The following is a 13,645-nucleotide window of genomic DNA, read 5'->3' as shown; positions in this document are numbered from 1 at the left end:
CGCAGACGACACCATCCTATACATTTGTGATCCTCAGGTGAATTTAGAGCCGCTCATTGGAGAAATCCTTTGTTTTGGGCAACACTCTGGCCTAGGCATCAACTGGCGCAAGTCAGTTATTTTCCCCTTAACTTCCAGCACGACTCACTGGTGCCCTGACGCTGTATTCCGTAACTCTTCCAATCCCCGCTGGCTTCCCATAACTGGTGAGAGACTGGTGCAGCGTTCTTCAACCAAATTTGACGTTACGAAATTGGGAGACCTGTATCCCGTCGGACATATTTTTTCCACTGTGGAGAGTGACCGCTTTCACAAAGCCACGTTCATGGACTGGTTTGTGTTGGAACGGCTCCGCTCGGCTCTCCGAGCCGCACGTCCAGGGTTTCCCATTGAACCAAATTCATTCACTCCTCTCTTGCTCACCATTGAGAGCGTGAGCGGGTACACCTTATATCTAAACTCTATAGGGCATGCTCCGGGATGCTACCGGTTAACGACGACAAGATTCGCAAGGACTGGGAGGACTGGGAGGAAGATCTGGGCCGCCCCATCAATGACGAACAATGGGCCAAATGCTGCACAGTCACGAAAGAAATTTTATTAAACAGCAGGCATAAACTACTCCATTTTAAGTTTCTTCGCAGACTGTACATCACTCCGGCCAAAGTTCACAGTCTCGACCCAACTAGGCCTCACAACTGCCGCAAATGCGGTGCCCCACACGCTGATTTCACATACCTCACCTGGACCTGCCCCGCTTTTTCACCATACTGGGAAAGAGTCCACAAAACTCTGGGTGACATGACTACTTATTCCTACCCCGGAGGTGGCACTTTTGGGATATGTGGTGAACTTCCCCAAAAAAGTATGGAAATTCGCAGCCCTAAGTTTACTACTGGCCAAACGAGAAATAGCGATCCACTGAGGTTGCAAGACAGCTCCCACTTTGCAGAGTTGGTTGAATAGCCTGGCATATTGTAATATTAACAGTGAGGTTTATTCCAGTACCCTACCTAGCTCCTCTCGTCCCAAGAACATTTGGGGTCCATACAGTTCCTATGTGGAGTCCATTCATCACACCTCTGACTCACTGCTGGAACAAGGCATTGTCCCTACCGGGGTCGGATAGATAGCTTCATACTCCTCTAACACCTGATGCCCTGTACAATTCTAGGTCCAGTGGTGCTTGATTACCTCGCTCTGCATGTCCCTCTCTGTGTTTGTTGGGTTTCGGTGGGTGTGCAACTTCGTTGCAGATTGGTGGAGGGTGCTCCCAGGGATGACAAGGGGGGGCTATAGAGAATGTATTTCAGTTTCAATGCTATTGTCCTCGCTGTAATTCTTTTGCTTGAGGATACAGGAAAAGCCAGATTTTGTATAGATGCTCTACGATATGCAGCACTTGATTCAATGGTAAGGTCAACACAGTGAACAACCATGGTTCTTGCCATGATGTGTTAAAAAAGGTAAATAAAGTTTGGAAAAAAAAATAAATGTAAAAAAATGTATGGTTTCAAGTTTAAAATACTTAACTTACAGACTTCGCTTTTGGTAAATCCTTAGGGCTCTTGACAAGGTCAATTTACCTTTGCCATTGTGGTATGAATGGAGCTAGAACAAAACATAAATGATGCATATATCATCAACAACGGAGTTTAAATTTTCAGTCATTGATGAGAGGTTCGTGAAGTTTTAACACCTTTATTTATCTTAAAGGATTAGTTTTGGTTTTTGTCATCTTTATTCAGATTAGTCGGTTTACAGAAATATCAATAAAAGATTGATTAGTTACATTATACCTCAGTACACAGTGTTCCATAAAGGAAAAAGCACTAAACTAGATCATGGACCTATTCTAAGTAGAACCCATAAAGAGTCCTTTTCAGAAAAGAGCAAGAGTGAGAGTAGAAGACGAACTTCCCATAAAGAGTTGTTCTGGAAACTCAGACGAGTTCCCCACAGCTGTAGTGGCAACTGTCAATAATAGAATGAGCTCTGCAGTAGCACTGATCAGGGTAAAGCCCTTAGATAAAAAGAATACCTCACCTTTAGCAGTAGCTATTGTTAACAAAGCAAAAAAATCAACTCAACAGTAGAAGAGCTGCAAGGCAGGAATAATGGGTCTGGGTCTGGAGTCTCCCTCTCAGTCAGGGCCGGACTGGCTACTGGGCGTTTTGGTGTGCTGTCAAGCTGGGGGCTGATTTCAATGAGGTGGGGGCTGATTTCGTTGATGGAGACCTGCGTGTGCTTCTAAATAAACAAATCAAAACGAATGGTTTTAAGCATACGCAGGTCCCCATCAACTAAATCAGCCCCCAGCTTGGCAGCACACCAAAACGCCCGGTAGCCAGACTGGTCCTGCTCTCAGTAGAATTCCAAATGCAATTATCCTACTGTTTCTCTAGGAGCGGGCATTATTTTGAATTTACATTAGAGCATTGTCTCAATACTGTGTTAGGTGTCGGCTCATCCGATGGTGTGGTGAACTTCTGATTTCTCTTCATTTGATTCCCATACTAAACATTCATGCAGGTACATTAGTATAACATTGTTGTTTAATGTTGTTACATGAAGGAAAGATCTCATGAAAACCTTCTTACCTAAGATAGAAGAGGTGCTATGAGTTTCAATACGAAGACAAAGAGTTTTCATATATATATATGTATATACTGAAAAAACCGTAGGTTTCGGGCACGTTATAGTTAGAAATTAGCATTTAAAAACCTTAGAAATTCACTGAAAATAACCAACAGAGGAGCAGAAAGTCCTCCTGTGCCCAGTTGGGAGATTAAGTCCCCTTGAATCCTGAGGGTCCCTAGGGTCCAACTAGCCCACTACATACCTCCAGTAAGCACCACAGAGCTGCGTTGCAGAGAGGTGTAAAAAGGGGCACGGCCTTGACCAACTCTCTGAAACACAGCACAGTGGCACTTACTGGAAGCACCTGCTGGGCTAGTTGGCCCCCAGGGGCCCTCAGGATTGAAGGGGAATTAATTCCCCAACTTAAAACACTCCACAGGGCGTATTTGCACACGTCACCTCAGGCCCCGTCCCCTCCCTTCCCCACTGTGTAAATCCCCCCTGTGGCCGTTTTAAGTTGGGAGATTAAGTCCCCTTGAATCATGAGGGTCCCTGGGGTCCAACTAGCCCACTACGTACCTCCAGTAAGCGTCACAGAGCTGCGTGGCAGAGAGGTGTAAAAAGGGGCACGGCCTGGACCACCTTTCTGCAACGCAGCGCAGTGGCGCTTACTGGAAGCAACTGGTGGGCTAGTTGGCCCCCAGGGGCCCTCAGGATTAAAGAGGAATTATTTCCCCAACTTAAAACGCGCCACAGGGCGTGTTTGCACACGTCACCTCAGGCCCCGTCCCATCCCTTCCCCACTGTGTAAATGCGCCCTGTAGCCGGTTTAAATTGAGAGAATAAGTCCCCTTGAATGCTGAGGGTCCCTAGGGTCCAAATAGCCCACTACATACCTCCAGTAAGCACCACAGATCTGCGTTGCACAGAGGTGTAAAAAGAGGCATAGCCTGGACCACCTCTCTGCAACGCAGCTCCCTGGCGCATACTGGAGGTACTTGGTAGGTTAGTTGGCCTCCAGGGACCCTCAGTATTGAAGGGGAATTAATTTCCCAACTTACAACTCGCCAGAGGGCGCGTTTGCACAGTGGTGAAGGAAGGGGGCGGGGCCTGAGGTGACATGTGTGCAAACACACCCTGTGGCGCGTTTTAAGTTGGTAAATTAATTCCTCTTCAATTCTGAGGGTCCCTGGGGGCCAACTAGCCCACCAGGTACCTCCAGTATGCGCCAGGGAGCTGCGTTGCAGAGAGGTGTTCAGAGGCCATGACCCTTTTTACACCACTCTGCAATGCTCCCCCCGCTTGACGAATCACCCCCACACTTTCAGGATAGGAGCTGACCGGAGCGCCTCACCAGTTTTGAAAATTTCGCAAACATTCGTCATCCGGCGCCAAAGTTATTGGGAAAAGAATGTTACAATTTTCCTATGGTAACTAGGTCCTAACTATAACTACCTACTGGCGACCGCCAGTAGGTAATATATATATATATGTGTGTGTCTGTGTGTGTGTACGTAATATTACTATATCTATTTGCAGCATTAATAAGGATTCCTTCACATTATGCAGAGTGCACATTCTGAATGAGGGTCATTTTCTAAGTGAACATATTTCTACAGCAGCTTAAACTCGGTTCTAAATCCCAATTCTAACATAGGCTGCCAGTCGAATATTTATTTTAGAACTAATTTCTCTCTTATATCCCATCAGTAGTTTACAACCATGATTAGTAGTTGCTACAATATTAGCAGAACAAAGCGTGAAGAATCACATGCTCTATACTGTGGTCCTCAAAAGGGAGCCAAGTGATCTGCTTGCAAGATTATGCAGAGGTCACGGTGTGCAGTTTGGAAGTAAATGGCCTCCCACAGCATCTTTAGCTGATGGGAATGGTCTGCTCCCGAGCAAACAGGTCCAAGCAAATTTCAATTGATGTTGCAGAAAGAGCCAGCATCTTGCCATGCCAACCGTGGCGGCCAGATCATTTCCTCCTAATTGTTTTCTAAGTGTTGCCATGCTGTATTGATAACTGATTTGCCAAATGGCCTTCTTCAGAACTTGGACAGCTGACATATCCTGATATGAGCCAGACAGGGCGACCAAGGGCCTTTAAATGATCTCCACAGCTGCCTGCCAAGCAGGCTAGAACTGGGCAGCCACTGGAGCCCCTGGTAGCATGTCTATTATATATTGGATTGCAGAAGCCAGAAAATTAGCAAGAGATGTTAGTTAAAGCCAGTAAGAGAAAAAACCCTCGAAGATCTGAAATTCAATCCCATCTATTTAGGAAGGAAAGAATACACATTGTTGGCATTTTTACTTTGCTACAGAAACATTTTGATAAGTAAAAGAAAACCACTGAAACAGATTGTCTTGTTTCGGTTAGCATCAGTCTGTATGACAGAAAATACAAAGCTTAAAAACTGTCAACGTACATTTTAATCAGCTTCGAACTGATTTGAGAGTTTGAAGTGCATATTTCTTTGAACTTTTGTAATTGTGCTTTTTAGTCCTTAAATTTAGCACTTTTAAGATGCTAGCAGATATGATTTATTTGCATTGTAGCATACTTATCGCACACTTGTTTTTGGTGGTTTTTTTGCGCACCAACTTAGCACGAACTTGCACAAAGGTATTGTAACACTTTACATGAGCACCAGTTACATTACCCAAGGACACATTCATTTTTGTAGGCACGGGAGATTAATTGATTTGCCCCGAATCACAGGATGTTGAGCTTACGCCGAGACACTAACCTGGTTTCTAGCTCCAAAGTCAGCCTCTCTGGCCGTTTAGACACATCCTCCCACTACAAACAACACTCACTTCTTGTGTTGGCAATGGACCCTGCCACAATCCTAATTATTTTTATATATTTATTTTTTTAGAGAAATTGCCCTGCAATGACCATTAATCCCTTTATGACACCATAAAGAAGTATTGACAAAGATATTAAGGGCCTGATTACAATGCCGGTCGGATCGCAATCCGCAGTCCTGTCGGAGGTGGTTGGACCTTTGAAGGTCCCTTCGGAAGTGGTCGGTCAGACCGCCAGATTACGATGCTTACACCTTGTACTCCAACCGACCACTGAAGGACCCCAGACTCTGACAGCTTTTCTTTGACCATCGAGATAGCATTTGGAGACAAACTGCATCCATCGAGCTGAACAAGGATCACCGACCACCCTCCAGGTTATGATGTGGGTTTCCGAGGACCCATCATAGTGGGCCGACTGGCTGCCTCGAGTCGCCAGAAATGAAGAAAAAGGAATGAATACTAAGCAGATTTCCCTTCTCCTTGGTGGACTCTGACGCAAATCCCTTCCTCCAGGTACCCCCACACCTCAGCAGCTGCACCCCAAAGTAGACTGTCCTGTAGGCGGTGGAATCCAGGTAAGTCCGCATTTGGCATGTATCCCCATTGACTGGACTGTGCACATATCGCCACACTCTAGCAATGGGGTATATGGTGCACAAGGCATGTCCCCACATGTGTCATGCATGTGTGTACAACTGCACATGTTTCCTGTACATTTGTACCCACTTGTAGCGACATGTCCGGAGAGCGGAGCACCACCGACAATGATACCTCTGTTGTAGCAGTGGTTCCATCGTAATATGGCGGGTGGAGCTTTCCCGGCCTCTGCAATGAGAATCGGACCACAGCAGTTGGACAGGCGGTCCAACCTGCATCATAATCAGGCCCTAAATTTCGTTTTGACTTGCTAACGCATGCAAACACAGATGCACAAATGTATGCAGACTGTTCATGCTTTGTCTCCATACAGCCTCCCTGTTTCTGTGCCCTGCATGGCAGCATCACAATCTTGTGGAATAAAAAAGAGAGAGACAGCTCAATGTGCCTCTGCAAATTCGAGCACTTGTGTTTGCATGCATTAGGACATTAACACCAGACCTACTGGCATTGCCCATGTTTCCCCCACATTTACATTAGCTGCAGCCAGGCATTCAAACACCACTATGGCGCGTTGCTGTGTTTGTGTAGAAACCTCCCTCACCATTATTATTAGTGTTATTATTATTATTATCATTGGCGTTATTAGTTTATTTCTAACTATATACACATTGTGACACAAATCTACTTGAGCATGTTTCCTCATAAATACATTAGCTCAAGCCATACATTCAAATCCTAACTGTCTGATCTGTAATCTTGGATCTATCGGCAACCTTTTGTCGACAAATGAACTGCAAAACACTCTTGGTGACACACACTTACAGCCAGGGCCGGACTGGCCGTAGTGGGCACCGGGCAATCCCCCGGTGGGCCGCACGGGTGGGGGCCGGTTTTGGGCCCCTGGGGGCCGTTTTTGTTACAGGGCCATTTTTGCAACATAGCCCTGTAACAAAATCGGCCGAAAACCGGCCCTGGCAAAGAGCTTGGCGGCACCCCCAACCCCCCCAGGGGGGGAGGGGGGGCGGCCGAGCACTTTCCCATGGCCGGTTTTGGTTTCCAGTCCGGCCCTGGTTACAGCTGATATGTTTCCGCATAAATGCAGTAGTGGCACCAGTACACCAAAAAACAGCCATGGCTTGTTGCAATATTCATGTATAAAATACCTTCATCAGAGTGCTTTGCTTTTAATTATATTTAGATTTTTCCCTCATCGTCATCTCTCGGAAATCCCCCCCACCCGGCCCCACCGTCCCATCGCTCTTACTTGCATGGGCCACGGCTGTGGAGCACTGTCTGGTATTCTCCTGCACTATAATATGAAACACAACTCTTCTCCACAGCAGAACATGGAGAGATTGCTGCTGAGTTAGTGTAAAAGCTACTTCCTCTCGATTGTACTCTTCTTGATTGCTAACAATGCTGTCTAAATCTCTCTGTATCCAATAAAATAACACGCACTCCATACTCAGCTCCAGGGAGGGATTGAAGAAGCAAAGAGAGCTCGTGCCTGTGACTTGCACTCTGTGCCCATGCGCCTGAGCAAAGAGGGGGAAGTGGGTCTATGAAGATCAGCTACCACAACAAAGCAAAATCAACATGGACTTTCTTTAATGATGGTAAGCATCACCGATTGCATGAAAGAAGATTGGTTTGTCAATGTAAGAAGTTAGAAAGGGTGTGGCGTACTGACTATTCCTCCAACTCTTGTTTCGTTTTATAACAGGAACTATTGAAATATAAACAACTCATACCATCTACAAAAGCTGAATTTTACTACTGGCAGATATTAACCTCAGAGAATTCTACTAAGGACGTTTTTAAAATCCTACCTCCACTTGTCTCCCCAAATTGTGCGGCTTCGACCATTGTGCACTCTTAAGCAGTAGCGGCTCCTCCACTAAGGCGGAGGAGCGTTGCCTCACTGCTTTTCAGCAGTGCAAAAAAGGAAAAATAAAATTATAATAAGACAGTGTTCTTATCATTTTATTTTTCAGTGTGAGCCAGGTTAGGGCTGGTGAGACTGGGCTCTCAGAGCTGGGGGAGGAGGAAACATGTGCACTTAAGTCCGCATGACAGTTCGACCAGCCATCTTGGGCCGTCCAAGCAGTCATGCACACTTAGCGTGTTCTCCACCTGCCTGTATTGCACAGCCTGGGTGGAGAACATGCACAGGCTCCCACTCCCTGTCTGAGCGCCGAACCAGTCTGCTCACAACAATCATGATGCTGCTGTCATGCTTGTGACAGCAGCTTTGTGATTGGCTTAGGGGAGCCTGTGTGCTTCCTGCTTCTGGGGAGTCAGGAAGAGAAGAAAAGGAGAGACCGCGGAGGAGAGATGGCAGCCATGCAGAGGTAAGTGTTATATATATTTTTTCACTCCATGCCCGGCCACCCGTGTTCCGTACCAGCCTCCACTGCGCTCAAGAACTTGCTGATAAACTCTCTCACTATTTTGAAGAGAAAACAAACAAGATATGTGACTCGCTGCAACCTATGAGCCATGAGACAGAGCCTAATTTGAACTGTTGCTCAATACCCACTGATTCCTCCATTGACCCTTTCACATCTGAACTGAATTGCCCTGGCCCTATTGTCCTAAACTCGGCACCTTGGATAGATAATTTTTAGAAAAGTTAATGCAAATCACAATGTCTTTCAAACGTCTGCACTATCTCTACTCTTCCTTTTGTGCGTAAACCTTTGAATAGGCATGGCAATTCCTTACTTTTATTGTATGAGAAAAAGAGTTCTCTTGGGTATAATGAAAACCACCTTTTATTCAAATATGCAATATCATATCGTTTATATACCAATCACTCTAATTTCCAATCAGGGATACAGACACCCTGTTATTCAACCTGACTCAGACTTCAATGTGGATCACCAAATAACAACCGCATATGACTAAATGATAAAGAACTGGATCAATTAAACATTATTTTCACAATTTATTGACAATTATCACATATCTACATCAATAATAATTAACAAATTCATACAATACTCATTAGGTAAAATACATAAAAAACATATATATTAAAAAAATAGAAAGAAAGATATAGAGGGCAAGAACGTAATGTGAAATCAATATATTCATCAAAGAAAGGTATAACTCCAGTAAAAATCAATGTATAGAAATCATCAGCCTATTATTTTCATAATAGATCTTGATATGAAACAGTTCCTGTATTTTAACCAATTCTTAAAGGCACAAGCGTCAACGCGTTTCGGTGGTAGTTGCTTATTTGAGTTCCACCTTCATCAGGACAAGAATAATAAAATCTCTCCAGCTTTCATAAAAATATAAAAACCTAATAGAAAAACAAAAAAGATTTTTGTATAAAAAACAACAACAGATCTAGACATCTTTTCATATTTGATAAATAACCTTAATGTCCTTAAGTGAATGTATAATTGATTTATATCATACACTTATATTCTCCAGTATGTCAAAGTAATTCTAAAACCAATAAAACATCCTATTTAAACATAAACAGGTCTATCAGGTCTATCATGTCTTTATCATGAAGTCCATACAGTTGTTTACGAAGGTATCCACCAACCACTCAGTTCATACATAACCCAACAACACAATCTTGCTGATCTATCCAAGAGAACTCTTTTTCTCATACACTTGAGGTACCCTGTCTCTTGGGCAGTGGGGTCGCTCCCGACTTTTTATAAATTCCTTACTTTTAGCCTTCCTGGAAAAACATCATATTCTTGAGCTAGTACAGAAACGGTTTCGACCAGAACACAGTATTGAAACAGCTCTTCTGTTGGTTTTAAATATCTGAGATTGTCAGAAGACATGGCTCATCCTGTCGCTGTGGTTCTTTTGGATATGACTGCTGCCTTGGATACTGTGTTTCACTCCATACCTCTATCCAGATCTTCAGAGGGTGGAATTTGCAGAACAAATCATTAATGGTGTAAATCCTACCTGGAAAGTATACACCAACCAATCTATCTCCCTCCTTCTACGTCAGCTTTTGAGGCTTTGGGTCAGGGTGTGCCATAGAGGTCTGTGCTAAGTCCTACCCTATTCAATATCTACAACCTTCTACTGGCTACCTTAATCAGGTCTTTTGGGGTCACCTGCGTGATTTATGCCAACTACACCCAACTGATTACTGCTGTGGACAGAACAGGATTGGTCCCTCTTGAGTCATTTCACAACTGAATATCCGCGGTCTACTCTTCTCTGCGCCTCAATGCCTGTAAGTTTACTTCAAATAAGACCAGGATCCTATGCATTTCTCGCACTGCTCCAGCCAGACTGTTTTTATCAATCTTTGCACCCCCTTCTGGTCTGTTTGTCCCAGCCTAGCTAAATCAGTAAAGAACCTTGGCTTCTATATAAATGGAGAAGCCAACCATTTGACATCCTCCTGTCTTCTCTGACTGTGAATGCTAAGAAAGATTGCTCCTGCTCCTTCAGCCCTTTGGACTGTGGTCCAGGCGCCTATTCTTAGTTGCCTGGACTACTGTAAGTCTCTTTTTCTAGGGAGACTGCTGGCCATAGTAAATAAACTTTAAGGTATACAAAACACCACTGCCAAATGAGCCCTTGGCCATCCCAGGTTTTCCTCTTCTTCATCTTCCTTGAATAGGCTCCGCTGTCGCCCTGTGGCAAAGAGGATCACCTTTCAGTCCCACTGTATGGTACACCGAGCCCTATACCACTCAGGCCCATTTTATCTGAGAAAGAAATTCCACATTTATGTTCCAACTGAGCTCCTTAGCTCATAGGATGCCTCACTCCTATCAGTTCCTAGATTTCATTGAGTCCGCTCTGGCAGTACGGCCTTCGCTATGGCAGCTGCAAAAATCTGGAATGCTCTTGGGTTTTAACTACTGCATGATTCGCCTACAGAGAGATGTCTTCAACTGGTTTGATAGGTTGTCTCTTGCTTGTGGTAATATCTTCATCTACCTTTCTTCTGCTAGATTTACTCCTAACTCTCAGTGTCAGGACACCATTTAAGTATGTGTGCGCTTATAAACTATCACATAACATATTACATGTAGACAGCCGTGTGCACAGTGGGAATGCTGGCACATGCATAGTGATACAGCCTGCTGCTGGGTTAACATACTAGAACGTGCAGGACTCACAAATACTTTTGCTGTCTCATTTAAAACTTCTCGGGGGCAAGATGGCGGCAGTACTCACGGTCGAGTAAGCTAGCTGTCACCCCCTGAGTAACTCTCCCCCTCCTACCTTTGGTTTGGACGGAATTGGTCTACATTGTTATTTTTTCATCTGGCATGATGTGGAGGCTCTGGTTGAAGTGCTGCGAGTTGCCGGCAACTTCGCGACTCGTCAACGCCGGTCCCTTCTTCCTTTGGACTTGGTCGGCTCGCGCAGCACTCCCGATGCCTCCGAAGATGGTGAGAGGCGCGAGGGCCGCCCATAGTGACAAATTCCACAAACTCCCCGTAGGTTACTGGGGGTGGGGCCGGAACAGGAGTCGGAGCGCAGCCAGTGGTGTGTCCCCCGACCTTGGTGAGCCAATTTTGAAAGCAGGCGCCCCCGCCCACGGCAGGCAAACGGTGCCTGCACTCTTCAAAGCACAGACAGCAAAAACAAAGCGGGCTAGCGAGCTGGCGGCTGATGACGGGACTGCAATCAAAGTCTCTGTGATGGGGAGCCCCTCGTTGCACCGGGAAGTAACAAACCAGGTCACCTCTCCAATCTCTCTCCATAGCAAAGAGGTGAGTGTTGGAAGCGGGGAGACTGGGGATGATGATAGGGGGAGCTCAGAATGTGGGGAAAACTGTGACATTGATGTGGGACCACATGCTGGAGGGGGGCCAGGGGGTACAATGCCAGTAATCCCACAAAGGACCTCTATGGAGACTGAAAGCCTGCAAATCACCCGTTTAGAAAGGGAGGTCCTTGATAGATCCTGCAATGGCAGATCCAGTGGGAAAGGCAAAACAGGGAGCTCGAATCCCTTGTTGTGGTGGGATCAAGTTGGAGGCTGGGACAATTCATGATCTATAAAGGAGGTGGACTCTAGGGACAAGTTTTATTCAATGTCGGACCCCTCTAATTCCTCCGGTGATGAGAGCCGGGGAATGGGCTGGGCAGGAGAAGAACTAAGTCACGGTGATGAGAGTGACACAAACAGTTTACATGTGGAAGAGGGGGACACAGGTGGTAATTCCACAAGCGGCCCGTCAACGGTTTGAAAACAGAAAGAGCACGGAGAGATCTCCGTGATTAAGTCTAAGGAGCCTTTTGGATCATTAGTATTGGACTACTCTTTTTCCCCCAATCTAGCAGAAAGCAGAGATGTGGTTACTGGAGGGCGGTCACCGGGAATGGGATGCTGGAAACTCAGGAATAAATCTCGCTCTCCATTATCTATCAGAGTATTATGCCCATAGAGAGGAGACTCGGACGGAGAGTCTAAGGACCCAATGCGCATGTCATAATTTGCAAAACTCTATTTTCAGAGTTGCGAAGTCTTGTTCGGAGTTCGCAGTAAGGATCGGGGAGGCAGAGACCCGGATCTCAACACTGGAGGACGAGCTCGTCACTCAAAGAACCCTCATGGATTCTCCAAAAGCACAAAAAGATGATACTATCTGGAAATTAACCGACCTAGAAAATCATGCGAGAAGGAACAACTTGCGAGTCCTGGCTGTCCTTAAAGGCATGGAGGGAACGGATGTCTGGAACTTTATAGTAGAACTCTTTACGGAGGCATTCCCGGAACTCATGCAGTGGGACTGGAAGGTGGAGATGAAGAGGGCCCACAGATTCCCCTTCAATCAGCATAAAAGATCGGGACAGTCTACAACTAAACTCAGAGTTTTTTTGATATGATAATTTTCGGGCCCAAAAAGCAATTTATGGTTTGGCTAGACCAGACAGGAAAAGGGCAGGAAAGGGATTTGAGTTTTATGTAAGGCCTGATTTCTGTCATGCGACAGTAGAGAAAAGATGGCAATTGCGGCAATTGATGCCAATGCTCCAGGCAAAGGGAGCACAGGTTTTTTTGCTCAACCCAGCAAAACTAAAAGTTATCTGCAAGGTCCAAACGCAGTTTTTTACTTCTGATTTCAAGCAAAATAATTTCTGCAATTAATCTAGAATAGATAGGATATGTATATATAATGCTGGTTTTGCATATGAAGCTGGATTTGTTGATATCTATTTCGGAAGGCTTGGTGCTTTCTTTATTTTCTGCCTTTTCAAGGGGGGGTTGCCAGGGGGTGTGGGGGCTCGCTAGCTTCTCATCATTGAGGACCTTTGGTCCTTTTGCCTCACCAAGTGGGGGGGAGAGAGGGGAAGCACGGAGGTTGTGGGGTGGAGGAGGGTCTGGGTTAGAGGAAGGAGGGGGTCCGGGGAGGGCAAAAAATAATAAAAAATAAAATATTATGGAGGAAGGAGGAGCATCACACAATGATTGAGTATGGAGAGAGGATGGGACATTTTGAGAAAATGTGTAGCATGGTGGATGAGAAGATTCAGATGGAGAAGGGACTTGTGAGAATCTGGCTGGACAGTATCTGTTTTGGGAATGGATAAGGTAAATATAAGTACTATCAATGTGGGGGGCCTAAATGATAGGCCTAAATGAGCAAGGGTTGCCGAGGTTCTGAGAATGCAAGTTCCTGATATAATTTGTCAG

Source organism: Triturus cristatus, chromosome 1_2 (genome assembly GCF_964204655.1).
Source record: "Triturus cristatus chromosome 1_2, aTriCri1.1, whole genome shotgun sequence".
Classification (NCBI taxonomy): domain Eukaryota; kingdom Metazoa; phylum Chordata; class Amphibia; order Caudata; family Salamandridae; genus Triturus; species Triturus cristatus.
Note: the sequence above shows the minus strand (reverse complement) of the source record.